Genomic DNA, 9,754 nt, shown 5'->3' on the forward strand with positions numbered 1-9,754 from the left:
AAAGTTGAACTCATAGAAGCAGAGAGCAGGATGGTGGTTACCAGAGGCTGGGGGTGGGGGCAGGGAGGAGTTGGGGATATGTTGGTCAGAGGATACAAAATTTCAGTTATTCAGGAGATCAAGAGATCTATTGTACACCATGAGGACTATAGTTGCAACAATGTATTGTATTCTCAAAAATCTCTAAGAGAGTAGATTTTTAAGTATTCTAACCACAAAAATGCTAATATATGAGGTAATGCATGTGTTAACTAGCTTAATGAAGCTATTCCACAATGCATGCATATTTTAGAACATCATATTTTATATGATAAATATATGCAATTTTTGTCAATTTGAATAATTAACTTTTTAAAGTCTGGGGTCATGAATTACTTTATCAAAGGTATCTTTTAAAAAGTTAAGAACATGAATAGAACTTAAATTAACTTTTATTTTTCCAATTTTAAATTAAGAATCAAATCTAATAATATTTGAAATCCTCTCTCTCATGCTTTTGAAATGTCTTAAATGCATTTGCCTGATACTCATTCCTTAGAATATCATAAAGCAGAATTTGGCAATACCAAAACATTATTTACCTTTATTTTGTTTAAAACATGAAGATAGATCTTTTGTGGGGAGGTAGGGTTATTTTGTTTAGGGTTTTTTTGGTCTAATTTTAAAGCTTATCCTTGCTCATATATGAAACTCAAGCAAATGTAAACAGCAAAATAAAAAGCAGCTCAAATTCATCCTAGGTAATTGCTGTCAATATTTTGAAAGGCATTCTTGCATATGTCTCTTTATAATCACACACACACACACACACACACACACAGACACACACACACAAACTTTATATGAAAAGGACTATACTATACCTGAGGTTTTGAACCCTATTTTTCCCCTGCTTTCCATGTCCTGGAGATCTTCCAGTCTCCATAAATATAAATATAATTTGTCTTTTTAAATAGCTGCATAATTTTTGTTTACTGGGTTATCATAATGTATACGATATGTTACGTATTTATAGACAAGTATGTTGCTTCTAGTTTTTATGACTCTAAATAAGATTAGGATAAACATATCCTTGTACATGGAAATCTTTGCACATTTCTAATTTTATCACTAATAGAAATAACTAGCAGTGAAATTAGTGATAGAAGGCCATATGCATTTAGAAGTTTGGTTCCATCAGCAAACTGCCCTCCAAAAACACTGTCAAACTTTTTAATCTTTGCCAATCTGATAGACAAAAAATGCTGTCTCGTTTTTATTTCTATTTCTTTCATTATAAATGAAGTTAAAGAAAATTGAGTTTAGATACGTGTGAACTTAACTGATCATCTCAGGAACCCTGTGGTTAACACTGGAGTTAATTGGGCTGTTCTATATCTAATGAATTTTTCATTTATAAGCTTGGAAATGTTGCATCTTTGAACCTCTTTAGAAAAAAAATTATAGCAAGTTTCTCTTAAATGAAACAGATAAGAATAATTTAAATACATCAGAACATACGGCTTCAGGCATCTTGTCATTTTTCTAAGATATTTAAAATCTTGAAAAAAGTATTTGGGAAGAAGTCAAACTTTCCAATGTGGTTCTATCATTATAAATAATTGCCAAAAGCTATTTCAAAAGCCGACTGTGAAGAGATTAAAAGTCAGGAATCCTGGGCTCTCTGTTCCAAGTTTGCCCCTAACCAACTCAGTGACCTTGTGAAATGGACTTCACCTCTGTGGTCTTCAGTTTCCTCCTCCAAAAAAAATGGAAGGGATTGAATAGATGTCCTCTGAGGCCTTTTCCACCTGAGATGTGATGATGATCTGCATTCTCAGGACAGTAGTTTTGCCAGGTCCGTAATTGACAGAGGTCCCAATCCTGCCACCAATTGAACTCTAGCCCACTATCTTGAACACAACAATAGACACTCAGCTTAAATCTTGGTCAAATGCAAAGAATCCATTTTTTATTTGAAAAACATTTAATAATCTAGACAAGTTGGAGAAATGTAACCTTTATTTCTGCATGTGAGTGGGGGTGTGTGTGTGTGTGTGTGTGTCTTTTTCAATTTATTCATTTCTTAAACATTTGTTAGGTATCTACTGTCTTATAGGCTACTGCGGGAAATACAAGGCTGAACAAGACAAATATTTCCTTCCTCAGGGAACTCAATGTCTAGTGGAGAAATGGACAAATAAGCAAACAGGGATTGTCTGAAAGAAAACTGTGCTTAAATAATACCGTTTCTTTCTCAAAATTTACATTTGTATGAGATGGCATTTTCCTTTACCTCCATGTTGCTACAGAGATAAAGATGATGAAAGGTTTAAGCAAGCATAAAATGCCTTTCAAAAAAGCCTCAAATATTTGGACCTCTTTTAGAGTAAAATTATCCACTTTGAATGACAGATCCTAACAGTTCCTATTATTTTAACTGCTCAAATATGATTTCAACAACCGGGAAAGCATGAGGCATATTTAAAGCCCAGACTTGGTTATTTTGTCTTAGTAAGTTAGAGAAAGACCAGACATAGTACAGGACAAGTCTCAGGGGTAGTGCCAATCAATAAGAGACTCCTGTGGGTAGGCAAAGCAGCATATTTATGGAGCACCACAAACTTCAGTTGTACTGACGCCAGTGGCCAGTTTCATGGATTCCAGCATGTGGGCAGAGACCAGCATTGCAGAAGCCAGACTGGGTGATATCAGCATCCCAAGAAGTTAGAATTTTGCAACTGGAAGTTATTCTATATATAACAGGAGTACAGTAACTAATCTAGGATTAAACTGAACGTTAAGCCTCTGGAAAGGAAGTTAGACACTGTCTACAGAAAAACAATGTGGTGTACAAAGTAGTCGATAACAGAAAACAAAAGTCAAAAGAGAAACACAGTTTTATGACCTAGTGCAGTTATTCTCAAACTTCCGCATGCATCAGAATCACCAAAGCTCATATTGCTAGACTCCCACATCTAGAATGTCTGATTCAGTAGGTTTGGGTAGGGCCAAAGAATTTGTTTTTAAAAAAGTTCCTAGGTGATATTGATGCTTCTGGTCCAGGAACCACACTTTGAAAAATACTTACAGAACAGCCCAAGAACTCACTCAGGCTTGGCAACTCAGACATAAAAACCTTGTTTTCAAAATTGGGATTGGGAAATGAAGGGGAATATGTGGAAGCCTGTGGTTTTAAACCCAGCTGTGTCCTGTCTAATAAACAACAAGAGAACCAGAAAGAGCAAGATAGGTCTACACAGGTCACCGGGACAGATTTTTAAAAACATGGGTGGGGACAGAGTGACTGACACTGGAGATGTGATTGGTTTCAGAAAAGATGTCATGGGAGTTGAAGGTTATCTATGATCTCAGGAAGAGGCAGGGGCAGGTGCATTAGGCAAGAACTGGTCTTAACGTCCACAAGGACTCATCATTATCTCTCTGAACCAGGGGCGTTTGCTGAATGCAAACACGTGCCTGTTCTTTGTGTATACTTAAAGAGTAGTTCTATATCTAAATTCTGCTCCAAACTATAAGGTTTGATCCTATGAAGTTACCACTATTTAACACCTTCTGACTTACCAAAAAAAAAAAAAAAAATGGCAACTTCACAAGATGCAACCTAATACAATATGAACTGTAAAATAAATGTAATATAGAATATGAACTGAAAATAAATGCAAAATTCTTTATACTTAGCTCTCCTCTTTTGTCAAATAAATTTTAAATGAGGAATCAATTTTTAGGTTTTCTATATTTAGATTTAAGTACTTTGAGGATTTTTCCATCGCAGATTTTCCATCCTTGAAACAACTTGCACAGAATTGACTCTGATCTGCTGCCCCCTGCTGTCAGCTAGGGAAGCAACCTGATTTTTAACTGTTGAGGAGGCTAGAGCTAATCCTTTAGACAAAAAAAGAAAATCGGGGTTTCTAAACATGTCACTTAGGATTATCCCTTGTTTGGGGTAATCCTTGCCAGTACTTTTCCCCATTCGAAGACTATTGAGACTTGATGGGATAAGTCATTATCATGTGAGCCCTACTGGGCTGACATGTTTCCCTTTTTGGATATAACTTAACAGTTAGAAAAGAAGGATAGAATTGCAGCTGGACTCTCAGTAACTCACACTAATGACAGGGACAGCTGTTTACAAATTTCAGTCATCAGACTAAGGAGAATGTATGGAAAGGTAATGGCATGGAGGGGCTTCAAGCCTGGATCTTGATGATTTTGCTGGAGAGAGTTAGGATTTAATTGCCTTCCACAAAAACTGGGGCTTGTGCTCCAGTAGTTTTGTTCTTTATATGATAAAACGGAATGAGTATAAGCCAACTCTAGGTCTTCACCCTCAATTTTTCTCTGTCACATCAAAAGGGACTGCTGGGTTTTTATAAGAATCACTGAGTTTTAGATCTAACACAGAACTGTGCTGCCAGTGGTAACTGATGGTTGCTTGCAGGAAATGACGGAAAATGCTTAAAATTCAATCCAGAATCAGTTGGAGAGTTGAGATTGTAACTCAGATACACAACTGTTTAAATGCTGCCCCTCACTACCCAACGCTTGATGTAAATGGTTTTTAAAGGCCCCTCGACACACTGTTCGAAGCTTGAGCTGGGAAGGAAGGGTGTGTGTTCCCAAGAGGCCCTAGCACTGTCTCAGTCCCCACCCTCAGCCATTTGTAAATGGCTCTTTGTCTCCTGGAACCTCCTCCAAAAGGGGTGGGTACAGGTGTTCCCAGTTGGGTCACAGGCTGAAAATGTTGAGAATGGCTATTCTGAATTATGGTTGTAATTTAATCCGGCAAATATTATTGAGCTTCTCTCTGTAACAAAGTAGGCTCTGGTGACGCAGGAGCATAAAGTCCGCCCAAAGGCTCACAATCTGGCTTCCTATAAGTGTGAACAAACTGGTTTTACTCAACTGTTACTGAAGTAAAGAGAAGTGTTAGCAAATGCTAAACAATTATATGAAAAGAACAGGCAGATAGTCCCTAGACCCACTGATCAACCTTAACATAAATAAAAGTGGGGAAACAAGACCTGTGCATTCAAATGCATTGCCTGAATTGGGATGTGCGGGAAGCTTAACATACAGAGTGACTTTCAAAGATTTAGTCCCAGAAATATACACTTCATTAATAATATTGTATGATCACATGTTGAAATGATAATTTTTCGATATGTTGGGTTAAATAAACTATTACAATAAAAAAGAAAATTATTGGCTAAAACTTCCCCCATTTAAACTGCAAACTAGTGTGCTAGTGACATGAGCATTTGCTACAGTTTACACTATTTCTCACCATATGAAAACCAAAATCTTTAACTTAGCTCACAAGGCTACACAAATGATGCCGAAGGGCAGGTTTTGTTTTTTTAATATCCAATTCCTTGCAGATTGATGATTTTCTAAAGACAATAACAATTAATTTTTCAAATAAACGAAATGAAAAAAGTCACACAAAATGCAAGCCCAATTTTATTGTTAGTTTAACAAACATAAATTTACTTCGTGAAATGGCTATAAAAATTTCTACAATGTAGACTTCCAATTTTTATACTCACCTCATCCCCAACAGGATAGCAAACAGTTCACAGTCCATATACCACTCTTTGAGTGACACAGGCTAGCCCCTGCCTACCTCTCCCTATCCCTCTCTGCCGGCAGCCACACTGGCCTGTTTCCCTTCTTAGAACATGCCACTCCCCTTACACTGGCAGGACTCCCAACCCCTCTTTGCCTAGTTAATCAGAACCATCTTTCAGATTTCAAGCCACAAGCCTCTGTCTTTACCCTGACAGCCTAGACCCTAGTCAGGGTCCCTGTCTGTGCTCCATTGTACCATGTGCTTCTCTTTATCACACGTTTCACCATTTGGAGGAACCTGACTCCTTCACTAAGCTGTGGGCTTACAGTGATGGTATCAGTTTTGCTCACCAATGATCCCAAATGCCTAGGACATACTACATGCTCAATAAATACTTGTTTAATTAATAGATAATTAAAATATAATTTGAGCTCATAAAATTCAAACTTTCATTTTGTAACTGAGAAAACTAACCTACAGAGAGTTTAAGCAATTTGCTTAAAATTTCCAAGGATATATATATTCAAAACTAAGACCCAGATCTGCGTAAGTCCACACCATTACTTTTTTCCTAAACACACTAAAATGGGGCATTACCTAGAAATCATAAAAATCGTTTTGGATGGTGACCATTTCTATGAGTTGAACCCATTTCCAAAATTATCCAGAAAGTTTACACAGTTAAACAATATTTTATTTTGTATCTACTCATTCATTTCACAGATATTTGTTGAACACCTACCATGTGGCAGGCATTACTCTAAATGTTGTGAATGTGGCAGTTGTGTAGAAAGCCCAGGGTTTCCTGAACAGCCTCTTTCTAGTGGGAGAGACAACAGCAAACACAGAAAAAGACCCATAGTTGGTGATAAGTCCTTTGCACAGAATTAGCACAAGATAAAGGGATAGAGGGACTTTGAACAGAATTAGCACAAGATAAAGCGAAGGAGGGACTATTTTGGATGATGTAATCAGGAGGCCCATCTGAGGAGGTGATGCTTGAATTGAGACCAGACTATGAAAAGTGGTCGAGGAGTTCTGGTGGAAGGCAGAAGGGACGGCAACTGCAAAGCTTTGAGTTGGGAACAAGCCTTAGTAAGTTCCAAGAACAGCAAGTGTGGCTGGGCAGGAGGGGGTTCTGACTCCAGGATGAATGAGGAAGTAGGATCCGATCTTGGCTGGCTGGTCCGAGGACACTGATGTAATCTGATTTGGCTTTTCCTCTGGTTGTTAAGGAGAGCACTGTGGGGTCAGATGGAAACAGGCCAGCAGCAAGAGGAGTCCAGGTGAGAGATGAGAGTAGGGTAGCAGCAGTGGTGGTAGCGAGAAGTGGTCGCATTCAAGATTTGTTGACTCTGCTGATGGATTGGATATTGCAGGTAAGGAAAAAAGAGAACTTGGGATACTTGCGAGGCTTTTTGACTTGAGCAATTGAGTGAATATTAGTGCCAAAAACAGAAATATTGGAAAACTCAGGAGAAACATTTGGAGGGGGGAGATTGCTTTTAAATCAAGAGTAAAGTCATGTGTGGAGTAAATAGCACACAGCGTAGACCACAGAGAGAAAACAATTTTCAATATGGTCCATCAGAAACCTTGTGACGCTGACATTTTCTCTAATAATTTTACCTGTGCTTATATGTTGTGATATATTAAGTATGTGAATAAGAAGATTTGGGCAGAGTATTAGACAGAATAATTAAATCAAATAATTGAAATATTAATACTTTTTTAGAATATTGGTATCATTTTTGTTTGTTTTGCCTAATATCGTTAATTTTCCTAAATTTACAGATAGCGAGTTAAAACTGTTCCTTGATAATATGTAGCACTATTTACAAAACTATTTATTACAGCAATGATTCTAGTGTCAAAATAGGAAGTAATCTAAATCATCATCAATAAAGTAAATACATATATTCTTATAACTGAATATTATTATGCAGATACAACAAAAATAAATTTTTTATGCACTGATATTGGAAAATCTTTAAGATGTATCCAGTAATAAAGGCAAAGTATACAATAATTGGTACAGTATGTTACCTCTTGTCATTAGAAGGGTAGGAAAATAAAAATATGTATACAGTCTGTGTTCACTTGCATGAACATGAAGAAACTCTGGAAGGACACATAAAAAAACTAACCACAGTGTTTATTTATGGACAGGGCATGATGGATGGGTGAGCTAGGTAGATGGGGAATACGAGTGTGAGGAAGATTTTCTACTAGATGCCTTTTTTAAATTTTTTAACGATATCAATGTAACACCTATTCAAAAAAATTAAATTAAGAAAAATAACATTAGGCAGAATTTAAAGAATGACCAGAATTATTATTGAAAACACACTGTGCTGCCAATAGAAACTTTTTAAGCAAGACACTTCCACTGGCCTCTGAGCAGCCTCCCTGGGAAAGGGAAGATGAGCTTCTGATGTAAATTCTTTCCTCTTTTGGACTTTCTAATTCTTACCTCTCAGATTCTGCACTCAGCCTTCCAACGTGGGTAAGAAAGAGAGCTGAAATGTCTAGAATCTAATATGAAAGTGATAAATAAATAATCTTATTATATTTGCTTGATTATTTTCTTCTTACTATGCCAAGTTAAGTGCTTTGCAGTACTTTTTTAGAATTCATTTACTCAAAAAAATAATCTCTTAGGTGCAACATGCTGCTGTATACCTAAAATATAAAAATTAATTTAATTTCTGTTGACTCTCTTGATACTTTTAAGATATCAGGAGGCAAGGAAATGCCATCCTTTTTGCAGGTGAGTATATTTCCATGGTCCTAAGAGATTATTAGGATCATAGAAATGCAGGTAAGTATATTTCCATGGTCCTGGCCTGAAATGGCTCAGGGCTTAATAAGAACAGCACATGCAATTTGCCAGTTTAGGAGGTAAAATCCACTTGCATCCATTGCCTTTCTAGGTCATGATAAGGATCAAATTTCACTTTTGGAAAAGACAGCTTGTCTCTCTTCTTACAGTGAGTGTTTAGCGTGGTAAGAGTATGAAGTAAATTATTTCAGTTTTGCGTTTAGGTTTAAAAACATGTTTTCACTCGTTTATTCATTCCAAAAACATCAGTCCTCTCTCAGGGACTAGACATTGATGATAGGAGCGAGGGAGACATGAAGATGACGAGGCTTTGGGCCCCATCCCAAGAAGGTGGCATCTAGCTGGGGGAGTAATGGCATGGCCATAAATAACACAGTACATGGCAGAGATGATCGGTGTCTTAGGAAAGGTTCAGATAAAGAGCTCTAAGGAGACAGGTATCAGCTGAGTTGGCAAAGCAACAAAATCTCATCTCAAGTCCTAGGCAAACGTCACAGATGTGGTCTAGGTCAAACCTATCCCTGATAGTGAAGCCTGAAAACCTAGCCTGAGAGCAGCTTTTTAACCCAGTGTTCCCAGTATGGCAGCTGAAGGATATCTCTTGATTATATATCTTAGTTTTGAGGTTTTTCTAAGTCTTCAAAGTACATTGCTCACTCTGATGCCTGAATAGGTTTTGATATTGACTGTCGACATAAACATGATTTCACCTTAGAAATAAATTTAGTTCTGTTTTTCCCTGCAAGTAAACAAAGTCAGTAACTCCCGTTAGTCCAGCTGCATAGATGAAAATTGGCTAAAACTTCATTTAAAATAACCGCTAATACTTTTTAAGCATTTACTGTGCTTACTTTATAAGCATTGCTTCATCTAGTTCTTACATCAGACTTAGAAGTTAGACAGTTATTACTGTGCTCATATTACAGGTGAGAAAATAGAGACGTAAAGAAATTATCTATAGTCATACTGTTACTAAGTGGGAGAGCTAGGAGTTCAATTTTGATCTGTGTGATTTCAGACTCAAGATCTTAAGCCTTATGCCAGTGATTTTCGAACGTTAGCATGTATAGAATCACTTGAAGGGGTTATTGAAACACAGCTTGATAGCTTCACCTCTAGTTTTTAGTTTAATGGTTTGAGAGTGGGCTACAAGAATGTGCATTTTTAACAAGTTCCCCTGTGATGCTGATGCTGAGGCTGCTGATGCAGGTGCTGCACTTTGAGAAATGCTGCACTCTGTTACACTTCTACCAATGGTAGTTTCCCCAGTGTTCTTTGGAGAAACTTGAACCCAATCTCACTGGATAAATATTTATGCCAGTTCTCCCTTTATTGGA

At 37.2% G+C, this 9,754-nt stretch overlaps 1 protein-coding gene across 25 annotated transcripts in view; it reads left to right on the forward strand.

Moving 5' to 3' along the window:
- PEX5L (peroxisomal biogenesis factor 5 like) overlaps window positions 1–9,754 on the forward strand; it is a 244,738-nt gene that overhangs the window by 98,408 nt on the left and 136,576 nt on the right. The gene's annotated exons all lie outside the window — the stretch shown is intronic.

Source organism: Papio anubis, chromosome 2 (genome assembly GCF_008728515.1).
Source record: "Papio anubis isolate 15944 chromosome 2, Panubis1.0, whole genome shotgun sequence".
In the NCBI taxonomy this organism is placed as follows: domain Eukaryota; kingdom Metazoa; phylum Chordata; class Mammalia; order Primates; family Cercopithecidae; genus Papio; species Papio anubis.